General features: G+C 37.9%; 1 pseudogene; it reads left to right on the top strand.

Annotated features, from left to right (window-relative positions):
- The first annotated feature begins 1950 nt into the window (after positions 1 to 1950).
- Positions 1951 to 2839, top strand: LOC132023004 (eukaryotic translation initiation factor 1-like; annotated as a pseudogene).
- The last annotated feature ends 12095 nt before the right edge of the window (positions 2840 to 14934 follow it).

The raw sequence follows: 14934 nt of genomic DNA, 5'->3' as shown, positions 1-14934 counted from the left end.
TACTTATTATGAGGGATAATACATTTCCTTTTGTTTAAGCCATGCTGACTTTCATTCTCTTATGTGTGCCATAAACTGTAAATCTGGTAAATGCTATAATAAAATGTTACTGTAAATCTGGTGAATGCAGCCATAAAAATCACATGGTATCATGAGGGTACAAAAAGGAAGGTAATGCTTTCCAGAATTGTGGCAAGAACTTGAGATTTCAGTATCAGTCTCAGAAGTCCTAGGTTTGAAGTTACTATGGAATACCCAGGTATAAATGTTCTGCAGGTCATTTGTTATTTAAATCCAGAGGTGAGAAAAGAGCACTGAACCAGAAACACAAAGATTTGTAAGTCTGGGGGCATGCATTTTGTAGTAAAAGTCTTGATGTAGGTGACATCTTTCAGATAGAATTGCAGAGAATAAAAAGTAAAGGGATACCTTATAGAAAAAATGGGAAGTGTCAACCTCCAATAGATGGTCAGAAGAAGAGGAACCCAGAGTGGAGACTTAAAGAAGAAGCCACATGAAGGTAGAAGGAAAGAAGTAGGAAGGAGTTGTAACACAAAAATCAGATGTACAAATGAATTCAAGTGGGGGAAAAAATCAGCAGCAATAAATGCCTTAAAATGCTGCAGAAATACAAAAGAAAACATTGGCTAGTCAACTTGGTTATTGGGATTGTGTATCAGTCCAGACTATGTTTGGCTGCATATGACAGAAAACTATTGTTCATGTAACAAAGTCCAGAAAGAGAAAGTTTCAGGAGTCCTCAGGGACTTCACAACCTCATCAATGTCCCAGGTGTTTTCATTTTTTCTTTTCTACACAAAGAGCTTTTCATCTTTATGGGCATATTATGATCACAACATGGCTGGTGCATCTCCAGTCTCACATCTACTCTGCAAGTAGAAAGGAGGTAGGAACAAGTAACAAGAAGAAAAGTGTAGGACTTTTTTCTTTCTTTTTTCTTTTTTTTTAATTAGCAAAACACATCTTTCCCAGAAATACTCTGTGGACTGTCAATTACAGCTTCAAATCTACCAAGGAAGGTGGGTAATATAGTTTTTTAAATTAAGGTGGCTCATTATTATTGTAAACATTCTTTCTCTCTTAGTAAAAAAAAAGAAAACAGAAATGGGTATTAAAAGGACAACTATCAGAATCTGCCACAGATGTCATTTAAAATGTGAGTGGGAATAGTTTTAGAGGTGGAGTTGAGGCAAAAGTCAAAATTAAGCCAGAAGAGGGCCAGTTGGAAGAGGAGGATATGATAAAGCAGACATGGGCAGGAAGTTTGTTTGAAAAGCAAAGAAGAGATGGGGTCATACAAATGGATGTTGTGTAAATTTCTATTAATGTTGATATGTATGGGAAAGGATCCTTGGATCTTTCCCCCTTGTGCTCTTTTTGCATCTGCAGATTCAGTAGGCATTCAACAATTGCCAGTGGAATTGATGAACAGTACTGAGATTGTTGAATTGGGGGGTTCAGTTACTAGTCTTGCTTACCCATAAGCCCGAAGTTTGTGAAAGAGAATGATTGCAATGGGCTGAAATGTAGGGAGGTACCAGATTGTGTAGGCCCTGTCAAGGCTTCTGTATTTTAACATAGGAATCTTGAGAATCACTGAATGATCTAAACTTACATAGACACAATTAAATTTGCAGTTTAAAAAGGATACACTTTAGGCCAGAGGTAGGGCTGAAGGTGGGAAGTCAGACTAGAAGTCAAGAGCAGTAGTCTAGACAACAGATATGATTGTTTGGACTGGATTAGTGGTGATGATCACCACATTCCATATTCCTTATTATTATCTAATAGAAATAGTAACAAATAAACCATTTTATTGCTGTTCCTGTGCCAAGTATCTTTCTAAGTGCTTTGTCTTATGTGTATTATGTATTTATATCCTCTCCTCAACCGTCTGAATTAAATGGCATACAGCCCAGTCACTGAGCCATGACCAAGGACTCAGCAGCCTCTCTTTTGCACCCCTCCACTTCCCGACACCCTGTTACCCACTGGCCCCCACCAACCCCTGCCCTGGTCTTCTGCAGGCTGTTTCTACCAAGGAAAAGGAATGGTAGAGTATGCCCTTCTATACAGAACCTCCTCTCTTTCCAGCCCTTGGCTAATGCAAGTAAGGGTGATGATCTGCTTCCCGTTGGCACTGAGGATTACAGCCATGTAAGAATTCAACAAAGAAACAGCGGGAAGACCCTTACTACTCTCCATCGATGGTTACCTCTATCAATATTTATGATAAAAAGAAACTAGTGAAGATGTTTAAGAGAAATTTGCTGGGGTGCCTGGGTGGCTCAGTGAATTAAAGCCTCTGCCTTCAGCTCAAGTCATGGTCTCAGGGTCCTGGGATCAAGCCCCGCATCAGGCTCTCTACTCAGAGGGGAGCCTGCTTCCTCCTCTCATCCCGTCTGCCTCTCTGACTACTTGTAATCTCTGTCTATCAAATAAATAAATAAAATCTTAAAAAAAAATCTGCCTTCATCTCGGGTCGTGATCCCAGGGTCCTGAGATGGAGTCCAGCATCAGGCTCTCTGTTCAGAAGGGAGTCTACTCAGGAGGGACTCTGCTTCTCCTTCTCCCTTTGCCCCTCCCCCTGCTCATGCTCACTCCCACTCAAATAAATAAATAAAATCTTATAAAAAAAAAAAAAGAAAGAAGAAGAAATTTGCCTGCCAATGGTCCTATAATTGAACATCCAGAATATGAAGTAATTCCAATATAGGGTGAACAGTGCAAGAACATATGCCAGTTCCTCATAGAGACTGGACTGGCTAAGGATGACCACCTGGAATTTCATTGGTTTTTAGTGCTTTTGGCTCACTAAAGCCTAAGTGAAGATTTCCTTGCAATGACTAAAATTTCCCTTCTGTCCTTTGTAACAAATTTAAAAATCTCACAGCTTCTATAACGTAACTATTTGGGGTCTCCTTTTAACTGGGACTAGTGTAACTCCTTCATGCAATAAACTGAAAAGATTCTTGCTGTCTAGTTTTAAAGTCCCTCACTTAAACAGAGGTTAAGCATTTCAGGCAATGTCCAGCCTGAAACCAAGCAGTAATGTGATGTTTCTTTTGGTCAAGTCCAGAGCCCCAAGACCACAGATAGCTATATATGGCTAGAAGCTCCTTGGCTCTCATTCTTGAGAGTTCCCTGCCCTAAGAGAATGTTACCACCTGAACAACCCACAGGGAAGCTGAGAGGACAGGATAGGGTAAGACAGCAACAGCAGCTGTGCTGCTACAGGGTTAAAGAAAGATCCCTGGTGTCTCCAATCTGACCAGGTAGGCAGAGCTTAGAGCAATACCTTCCCTCTAAGGAGGTGTGATAGGACATCTGGCTTGCTACCAAGGTCTAGAAATATCCTAGCTAATCAATGTCCAAACAACAGAATGTAAGGCCAGCCTTCTATGAGAATTAAACTTTGACAAGGGAACAAATTTTAGACCGTTATATCAGGAATGTAACTATCTGTAGAGCTTTCAACTTACTAGTTATGGCTGTCCAATGCCATGTAAAGTAACAGACTTTTATTTATTTTTTTAAAGATTATTTATTTATTTATTTATTTATTTATTTGACAGAGATCACAAGTAGGCAGAAAGGCAGGCAGAGGGGAGGAGGGAAGCAGGCTCCCTGCTGAGCAGAAAGCCCGATGCGGGGCTTGATCCCAGGACCCGGGATCATGACCTGAGCCAAAGTCAAGGCTTTAACCCACTGAGCCACCCAGGCATCCCAACAGACTGTTTATTTATTTATTTTTATTTTTTTTCAGTGTTCCAAGATTCATTGTTTATGCACCACACTCAATGCTCCATGCAATATGTGCCCTTCTTAATACCCACCACCGGGCTCACCTAACCTCCCACCACCCTCTCCTCCAAAACCCTCAGTTTGTTTCTCAGAGTCCACAGTCTCTCATGGTTCGTCTTCCCCTCCGATTTCCCCCAATTCACTTTTCCTTTCCTTCTCCTAACGTCCCCCATGTTATTCCTTACGCACCACAAGTAAGTGAAACTGACTTTCTCTGCTTGACTTATTTCACTTAGCATAATCTCTTCCAGTCCCATTCATGCTGATACAAAAGTTGGGTATTCATCTTTTCTGATGGCTGCGTAACAGGCTGGGTTTTGCTTTATTTTTTTCCTTCAGCTTTAACATTACATAATGTATTTAAACCCTTATTTAAATAAAGCTTATTTTCAGGAAAAAAACAATGGCATACAGATAAGGAGCACTGCAGGTACTTGCCCAAGGTCACACAGCCAGTATGTCTGAACCAGGATTTTAAACTCATGCCTGTCTGGCTTCAGAGCCCACAAACTCACCGCACACTGTGGTAGGCAGCAATGCCTCTCTCTCTCAGACTGTGCTGAGAGGCTGGTCTCTTTGTAGCTTTGTGTATAAGTCAAAGCCTGCATTACTGAGCTGTACTATCTCTCTTCAAGTCCAGCTTGCATGTTCCCCTCACTGTATGAACGTGGGGAATTATTTACCTTTTAATGCCTTGGTTACCAATTTTGTAAAGTGGGGCTAGTAATGATAATAACAAATTCATTTGGTTGATATAAAGATTAAATGAGTTAACATTTGTAAATCCTCACCTCAAAATAAGTATGACTCTTACATAGAATTTATATACATGTTTTTTAATAAAATAAAAATTTCAAGGTATACTAGATACTGAAACCCCTGTGCAAATGTTTCTTTGGGGCTCATCCATTCAGATATTTTTCAAGTGTACATGAAAATTAATTGTACATTTCACTGTGTTTTCTCACTGTTTTATGTCAATTTTGACTTCAGTTGCTTCAATTACTTAGTACTTCAATTAATTACTTCCAAAATGCAAAATATTCAGTGCTCATCTATAAGATTGTTACTAGTGAAAGTCCGGCAAACACATATGCTTTTACTTTAATTGCTCATGCACTTATGAAAGAACAGTTTTTCTACCTAGGATAATTCTGACATGTAACTAATATATGTGTAGCTCACTTCATTTTACTCCCTTTTTTAGTAGACACGATGCCATGTATATTAGATTATGATCTTGCAAAAAGATCCAGAGAGGGCACAAGTTTAAGAGAAACAAACCTGCTCCTTGTTTGGTTTTTACTTCTAACAAACAGCAAAAGAAGTCATCCCTTTCCAGGCTGAAGCTGTTAGAGTTGTGCTCTGAAAATTGCACTTTAGCGTCAGCCTATTGCCACTATTGAAAAGTTCATTATTGTTTTTTTTCATGTGCCAAGAGCAATGTATTTGGCAAACCAATCATGAGTCTGACTGCAAGCGAATGGTAAAGGTACATAGGACTATAGGAGAGGCAGCCAGGAAGCAGTGGTATGGATGGAAAACCAGACAATTTGGCTAGGATTGCATTTTCAACACACTCACCTTCACTGTGGTAAACTCAGGATTTTATCAGTTACTTGGAACTACCATGGGCAGGCTGTTGGGCAGGTAACATCTCTGAAGTTATAAGTGTCCAAAAATAGAATGTTTCTCCAAAGACCCAGCAGGATTTTACTCCCAATTAGGCTGCCTATCTGCAGTGATGCCTTCATGGGTCTAAGGGGATGGTGGGAGGTATGGCTGATACTCCTTTAGCTAATTTTATGCAGTTATGGTCTTGAATCACTCTATATCTCTTGTCTGCATATACTGTCTTTCTGTCTTGGATCATTGTCACCATAGTGATAGCCATGCAATGGCAACAGTGAAAAGAAATTTAAACTTTGCTAACTTCACAGGGAAGGAAGATGGAGAAAGAAAAGTAAACATGATGATTTGGGCATTTCCTGGTGCATTGAGGACTAATGCCCAAAGCTCGGAAGAAAAGACTGTCAAGCAGACAAAGGGCAATCTAGCTAAAATGAACTGTAAAGCACAAGATAGAAATATCTGAATGCGTACTTACATAGCAATATTTTTTTCCTCCCTACACCTATACGCAAAGACTAGATAAAACTGGACCTGAAAGTTGGAGAAAAGTGATACAGTAGAAAAAGGACAAGTTTGGATGAGAATCATGGAAATGGTTGCTCTTTTTTTTTTTTTTTGAGATTTATTTATTTTAGAAAGAGAGAACATGTGCAAGAGGGAAGTGGCAGAGAGAGAGAGAAGAAGAGAGAATCTCTTAAGCAGATTCAACACTGAGTGTAGAGCCCCACAGGGGGCTGATCCCTTGACCCCAGGATCATGAACTGAGCTGAAATCAAGAGTCAGCTGTTTAACCAACTTCATGATCCAGGCAGTCTGAGATGGTTGCTCTTAAAGAAGAATGACATGTTTAAAGAGTAAAAAAATTCACCTGGTTCACCATTTTCCCTCTCAGATACCAGGGAGACTCCAAAGCACCCGCCTTACAAAATGGGGGCCATTTTGTTTACTTTGTGAATGTATGCCTAGGCAACAGAGTTGAGAGCTGTCCCTGCACCGAAATGAGCAGAGGAGACAACTGGAAAGAAATGGCAGAACCAAGAGAGTGAGCAGGCTTCTTTGCAAGAATGAAAAATTTCACCAAGGCAAGGTTATACTTGAAAAGGTATCCAGGATTGAGCCATACCCCCACCTCAGCAACAGAACAGGCTGAGGGCTATCAGAGCGATACCATACATTTGTCTCCTCTACTCTTTGAATCTAGATCCCCAGCTCAAGATTGTACTGGAGGGAGGGGAACATATGGAATGTAAACTGAGTTTAAGATTAAAGTTTTGATGAAGTGGGATCTATTCCTATTTTGCAATGGTGGTACAATATTTGCAAATCAATCAGCGTGTCACATTACATTTTTAAAAGAAAGGGTAAGAATCATATGATCATTTCAATAGATGCAGAAAAAGCATTTGACAAAGTACAACATCCACTCATGATAAAAACCCTCAACAGGGTTGTTGGGGAAGGGGGGTTGGGAGAAGAAGGGTGGGGTTATGGACATTGGGGAGGGTATGTGCTATGGTGAGTGCTGTGAAGTGTGTAAACCTGGCGATTCACAGACCAGTACCCGGGGGATAAAAATATATTATATGATTGTAAAAAATAAAAAAATTTTTAAAAAACCCTCAAAAAAGTAGGCTTTGAGGGCACATATATAGGCCATATATGAAAATCCACAGCTAATATAATCCTAAATGAGGAAACATTGAGAGTTTTTCCTCTATGGTCAGTAGCAAGAAGACAGGGATATCCATTTTCATCACTTTTATTCAACATAGTACTTTAAGTGCCAGCCACAGAAACCAGAAAACAAATAGAAATAAAAGGTATCCAAATTGGTAAGAAAGAAATAAAACTTTCACTATTCACAGACAACATGATGCTATACACAGAGAACCTAAGATTCTACCAAAAAGCTGCTAGAATTGCTAGAATTTAGTAGTCACAGGGTACAAAATTAACATACAGAAATGTTTTGCATTTCTACACACCAATAAGGAACCAGCAGAAAGAGAAATTAAGGAATCTCTTCCATTTGCAATTGCACTAAAAACAATGAGTTACCTAGGAATAAGCCTAATCAAAGAGATGAAAGAGCTGTACTTTGAAAACTGTAAGACACTGATGAAAGAGATGGAAGACAATGCAAAGAAATTGAAAGACATTCCATGTTCACAGACTGTAGGAATAACTGTTTAAATATCTATACTACTCAAAGCAATTCACACATTTAATGCAATCCCTATCAAAATACAAACAGCATTTTTCACAGAGCTAGAACACAAAATCTTAAAATTTATATGCAACCATTAAAGGCCCCAAATAGCCAAAGCATTCTTGACAAAGAAAAATAAAGCCGGAGGTATCACAATTCCAGACTTCAAAGCTGTAGTGATCAACACGGTATGGTACTGGCACAAAAATAGACACACAGATCAGTAGAACAGAACAGAAAATCCAGAAATGAGGGCGCCCAGGTGGCTCAGTGGGTTAAGCCTCTGTCTTTTGCTCGGGTCATGATCTCAGGGTCCTGATCGAGACCCACATCAAGCTCTCTGCTTGGCAGGGAGCCTGCTTCCTCCTCTCTCTCTCTGCCTGCCTCTCTTCCTACTTGTGATCTCTCTCTGTCAAATAAATAAATAAAATATAAAAAAAAAAAGAAAAAAAAGAAAGAAAAAAAAGAAAAATCTAGAAATGAGCCCATAATTTTATGGTGAATTAATCTTCGACAAAGCAGGAAAGACTACCCAATGGAAAAAAGCATGTCTCTTCAACAAATGGTTTTGGGAAAACTGGACATCAACAGACAACAGAATGAAACTGAACCACTTTATTACACCACACATAAAAATAAATTCAAAATGGATTAACGATCTAAATGTTAGACATGAAGACATTAAAAACCTAGAAGAGTGACATCTGGGTGGCACAGTCAGTTAAGCGCCAGACTTCTGGTTTCAGCTCAAGTTATGACCTCAAGATGGTGAGATCCAGCCCCACATGAGGCTCTGCACTCAGCACAGTCTGCTTGGGATTCTCTCCCTCTACCCCTCCCACTTGTGCTCTCTCTCTCTGCTTCTCTCTCTCAAATAAATAAATAAATCTTAAAAAAAAAAAAATTCACAAAGAGAACACGGGCAGTTAGTTAACTGCTTTCACATTGGCTGTAGAAATTTTTCCAGACAGGTCTCCTGAGGCAAGTGAAACAGAATTTAAAAAATAATAAACTATTGGGACTACATTAAAAAGAAAGAAAGAAAAGAAAGAAAGAAAAAAAAAAAAAAACCTTTTGCACAGCGATGGAAACAATCAACAAAACTAAAAGGCAACCTATGGGATGGGAGAAGATACTTGCAAATGTCATATCTGACCAAGGGTTAGTATCTAAAATACATAAAGAACTTATAAAACTCAACAGCCAAAACCCAAATAATCCAATTAAAAATGGGCAGAAGATATGAAGAGACATTTCTCCAAAGAAGACCTGCAGAGTCAACAGAGATATGAAAAGATGCTTATCACTCATCATCATGGAAATGAAAATCAAACTATAGTAAGATATAACCTCATACCTGTCCGAATGGCTAAAATCAATAACACAAGAAAAACAGGTGTTGGCAAGGATGTGGAGAAAAGGGAACTCTCTTATACTGTTGGTGGGAATGTAAAGTGGTACAGCCATTTTGGAAAACAGTGTGGAGGTTCCTCAAAAAGTTAAAAACAGAACTACCCTTTGATCTGGCAGTTACACTACTAGGAATACAAAAATACAAATTCAAAGGGATACATTCACCCTGATGTTTACAGCAGCATTATTTATAATTGCCAAATTATGGAAACTGCCCAAATGTCCATCAATTGATAAATGGATAAAGAAGTTATGGGAGATATCTGTATCTATATCTATATCAAACCTATATCTATATCTAAGTATCTAGCTAATGGAATTCTACCTAGCCATACAAAAGAATGAAATCTTGCCATTTGCAATGAAATGGATGGAGCTACAGTGTATTATACTAAGTAAAATGTCAGTCAGAGAAAAATAAATACCATATGATTTCACTCATATGTGGAATTCAAGAAACAAAACAAAAAGCAAAGGGAAAAAGAGAGAGAGAGAGGAAGGAGAGAGAGAAGCAAACCATGAAACTTAACTACAAAGGACAAACTTCTGGTTACCACAGGGGACGTGGGTCAGGGAACAGGTGAAATAGGGGATGGCAATTAAGGGCACTTGTAGTGAGCACTGGGTGATGTACAGAAGTGCTGAATCACGATACTGTACACCTGAAATTAATATTACACTGTATCTTAACTGAAATTTAAATAAAACTTAAAAACATAGATTAAAGTTTTTAAATCGCTTGAGTTTTTATAGCTAGATCAACTAGAAAGTTGTGGTTTCTGCCCCAAATGTCATTATAGGGAAGGAAAGAGAAATTTAGCAGAGCAGCATTGAAACCAGTGGTTGGGGAAAAGATTCATATTTGAGATCTTACTGTATGATTTAGAATCACCAATAAACTGGTAAATCTAACATGTATAATTATGTAACAAAAATAATGATAAATCATCTAGTTTTTTGGGTGTTGTTTATTTTTTCTCTCCTTCCACTTGATTATAAGTTCCATTAAAATTCCAGCAAAAATAAGTGAATTTATAGTATGCCACATTAAATCAGGTTAACAATTGTAAAATATAAAAAGCAAGTTTTCCCAATCCTTCAATGTTTATTATTAAGACATCTTAATTTCCAAGAATCTGAGTCTTCTGCTGTTCTAAGACTCAATAATTCAATTATTCATTTCCCCATTTATTCACTCAATAAATATATATTCAACTTCACACACATTACAGTATGGTGGGACTTCAAACATACTTTAGAAACAGTTTTTCCAAAGAACATAAAATCAGAGCTGGGGAGGTAAAAGAGAATTCAACAAATTAGCTGAGAAGAAGGTGTAAAACAGAGAATGAAGTTGTATTTACACACGGTGGTAGCTTTTCAGAAGACAGTGGGTTGATCATGTACGTGGTTATCAGGAAAGCAGTCACAGAGGCATAGAATGTGAGGAGGCTATAGGGAGTTGACTGGTTTGGTTGGAGGAAGTATGTAGAAGAAGAAAACAGGGCCAATAATGAAATCTAAGGGTATATGAAAGAAAATCATTAGAAATGGAGAGCAGTTTTTCTCCCCATGGTATAATCCAGGAAATGTATTAATAAAAGATTATTACATTTGATGTAAACAGTAGGGGCCAGAATTTGTGAAGCTAGCTACTTGTATGGTCTGGTGGCTCAGCCACTGGAACATCCACTATGTGAACAAACTGAATTTAAGTTATCTTCAGGTTGCTTTCACCCTTAAGAAAAGCCCTATAACTACTGATCAATATGCTGTGCAGAGCTTCTCCTTGAAACTGCTGGGTAATTTTTACTGCAGTTATAATTATAACATTTACTCATTTTTTGGTGTAATTACTGATGCTCACAGTAGCTCAACTTGAATATTTCAAAATCATTTGAATATTAATTTAAAATACATTTCTTCTGTTTATTCTTCTTTTATTTTTAGCTGCTACAGTTGCTGACTTTCTAAGAGGAGCCAAAAGGAATGCCACTTCCCTGAAGACTGCCCTGACCTTTGCCACCAAATAATGAAGTTAGAGCCCATGTATTCTGTACTCTTCATTTGTCATTAGTTATGGAGTGACATGTGCAAATAACATTCTCTTTAATTTGTTCATTAGTTTTTAACTCTGTGTATGCTTTTGAATTCAGCTAAGTTTTAAATTCCTTGAGAGAAAGGGCGGTAGATCATAAATTGCTGTAGTCATAAAGCAAGGTTGTTATTTCTTTTTAATAACTATTATGTCTAAATGCAACGAAATATGATCACATTCCATTCAATCATTTTCATTTGCCTTTTAGAGCCAGATATGGGCTGAAAATTTGTTTTGTAACTCAAATGCTCTCACACAGTCTGAGTTGTCAGTGCCCTCTCTATCCATTTCCCATAGAATTTCATTCACCTATTGGTATCTTCCTGAATGCCTTCTCAGACCCTTTCACATTCTTGCACCTTTTACTCTGCCTGAAAACAGAGAAACTAATTTCTGTAATACATGAAATAAGTTGACGTCCTTTTTAAGTAATACAGTGCCTTAGCCACTCAATCAGAGAATTAATGGTAGGAATTTTAGATATTTTGTTTCTAACTGGGACATTTTTTGTTACAACAGAAATCCAATTGCACAGGGAGCTGTCTACCCAACGACCTGGGCAGCCTAAACTTTTGGTGATCCTAGGAAACCTTTATTTAAAGTGTTAATTCAAAGTTCTTTGGACTAGTGTTGAGCTCTTTTCGAGATAACTTCATTTTCCTTGCACCGATTCACCTTCTGATGAATAAAGAAGAGCACACAGCTGTAAAGAGATCCACAGTTAAAAAAAAAAAAATTCTAGGGAGTTAGGTCTTGAAGAAGCAAGTATGATTGTAGCTTACATTAAAATGTTTCATTCAAAGTAGATCCATCTAGCATGAAACAACAGTCTCTGAATATTATGATAGAAGAAAATGACACTACACAATTTATAAGGAAGCGATTTCCTTTCTTACAGCTCTAATGATCTTATTTATACCAAAGCACAGGCCAGACATTTACACCATACCTGCTCCTTCTGTGATATATTCTGCTGGAATACGAAACAGGTTTATATGAAGGCTCACCTTACACTGCACTAAACAGTACCTGGTGATTAGTAAAAACTCTGCTGATCTCTTTTTTTTTTTTTTTAAGATTTTATTTATTTATTTGGCAGACAGAGATCACAAGCAGGCAGAGAGGCAGGCAGAGTGGCGGGATGGGGAAAGCAGGCTCCCCGCTGAGTGGAGAGCCTGATGTGGGGCTCAATCCCAGGATGCTGGGATCATGACCCGAGCTGAAGGCAGAGGCTTTAACCCACTGAGCCACCCAGGCACCCCTCTGCCTGATCTCTTTTAAAGCACATTTTCCATTCTGGAACAATTCGTGTTTATTTTTCAAACAGTGATCCAAACTAGATGCTTCAGGAAGAATTGCTGAATTTCAAAATGCAACACCTTATAACATTAAAAGAGCTTTCTAATTTGAAATGCTATATAATTAATATCTGAAAATTTTCTGAAAAGTTCTTCCAGGTTTCCTGTGATATCCAAGGGTATTTTTCAACCACAGACCAAATCTATGTAGGCCTAGAATAACTTGGTATTTTGACAATCAATTAAAACCTTGTGTTGTAGCCAAGATAGTTGTTCAACCTTGTCTATGGTTTTAAAAGCAAACTTATCTTCATTCCACATAAATTGCTGAAATTTTTTTTTAAAGATTTTATTTAATTATTTGACAGAGAAAGATCACAAGTAGGCAGAGAGGCAGGCAGAGGGAGAAAAGGAAGCAGGCTCCCCGCAGAGCAGAGAGCCCGATGCGGGACTCGATCCCAGGACCCTGAGATCATGACCCGAGACGAAGGCAGAGCCTTTAACCCACTGAGCCACCCAGGTGCCCCAATTGCTGAAATTTTTAATAAGACAGTTATAAAGAACACTTTCAGGTTCATAGGAAAACCGAACAGAAGATAGACATTTTCTATATATCCCCAGCCTCACACATGTAAAACTTCCTCATTATCAACATTCCCCACCAGAGTGCTATCTTTATTACAAATGACGAACCTGCATTGACACATCGCAGTCACCCAAAGTCCATAGTTTACATTATGGTTCACTCTCAGTGTCGTACATTCTATGGGTATGGACAAATGTATGACAAGCACCAGCATTATACTTCCATACAGAGTATTTTCAAGCTCTAAAAGTCCTCCATGTTCTATGTGTCCATCACTACCCAACTGGCAAACATTGGTAACCAATTACCTTTTTACTGTCTCCAAAGTTTGCATTTTCCAGAATATCAAATAGTTGAATAATATAGTATGTAACATTTTCAGATTGGCTTTTTTCACTTAGTAACAATCACTTAAAGTTCCTCATGTCTTTTCATGGTTCAACAGCTCATTTCTTTTTAGTACTGAATAATATTTCCTTCTCTGGATGTACCATAGCTTATTTTTCCACTAGTCTATTGAAAAACATCTTGGTTGCTTCCAAGTTTGGCAATTATGAATAAAGCTGTGATAAACATCCATGTGCAGGTTTTTCTGTAGATACAAATTTTCAACTCCCTTGTGTAATTACCAAGGAGTGCAGGTACTAGCTTGTATAATAGGTATATGTTTAGTTTTATAACAAAATGTCACATCATCTTTCAAAGTGGCTGTACCTTTCTGCATTCCTACCCGCAAATACTCACATTTGGTGTTATCAATGTTCCAGATATTGATCATTCTATTAGATGTGCAGTGTTATTGCATTGTTTAATTTTCATTTTCCTGATGACACATAATGTGCGGCACTAGTGCACATGTATCTTTGTCATCTGTAAATCTTCTTCGGTCAGGTGTTTGTTAAGATATTTGGACATTTTTTTTAACTGGCTTATTTGTGTTATTATTGTTGTGTGTTTTTAGTCTCCCTGTATTGGGCAGTTTTCCATTTATCTCTCTGTTACTCGATTTTAGCTTAATCCTATTGAAGTCTGAGAACAGATATTGTTTGATTTCTATTCTTTTAAAATTTGTGAAGTTATGCTATGACCTAGCAATCGCACTACTGGGTATTTACCCTAAAGATACAAATGTAGTGATCCGAAGGGGCACATACACCCAAATGTTTAGAGCAGCAATGTCTATAATAGCCAAACTATGGAAAGAACCTAGATGTCCATCAACAGATGAATGGATAAAGAAGATGTGATATATATACACAATGGAATACTATGCAGCCATCAAAAGAAATGAAACCTTGCCATTTGTGATGACGTGGATGGAACTAGAGGGTATCATGCTTAGTGAAATAAGTCAATCAGAGAAAGACAACTTTCATTATGTTCTTCCTGATATGAGGAAGTGCAGATGCAACATAGGGGGTTTGGGAGGTAGGAAAAGAATAAATGAAACAAGATGGGATCAGGAGGGAGACAAACCATAAGTGACTCTTAATCTCACAAAACAAACTGAGGGTTGCCAGGCGGAGGGGGGTCGGGAGAGGCAGGTGGGGTTATGGACATTGGGGAGGTTATGTGCTATGGTGAGTGCTGTGAAGTGTGTAAACCTGGCGATTCACAGACCTGTACCCCTGGGGATAAAAATACATTTAATGTTTATAAAAAAATAAAAAAACAAAAAATTAAAATAAAGAAAAACAAAACAAATTTTAAAAAATTTGTTAAGGTATGTTTTATTTTTGATCCATTCTAACAATCTTAGCCTTTTTATGAGTGTATTTAGATCACTGATGTTCAAATTGATATAGTTGGGTTAGTATCTACAATATTGGTTATTGTTTTCTATTTGTTGTCCTGGCTATTTAGTACTGTTTTT

Source organism: Mustela nigripes, chromosome 8 (genome assembly GCF_022355385.1).
Source record: "Mustela nigripes isolate SB6536 chromosome 8, MUSNIG.SB6536, whole genome shotgun sequence".
NCBI lineage: Eukaryota > Metazoa > Chordata > Mammalia > Carnivora > Mustelidae > Mustela > Mustela nigripes.
This window is presented reverse-complemented; position numbering and strand designations above follow the sequence as displayed.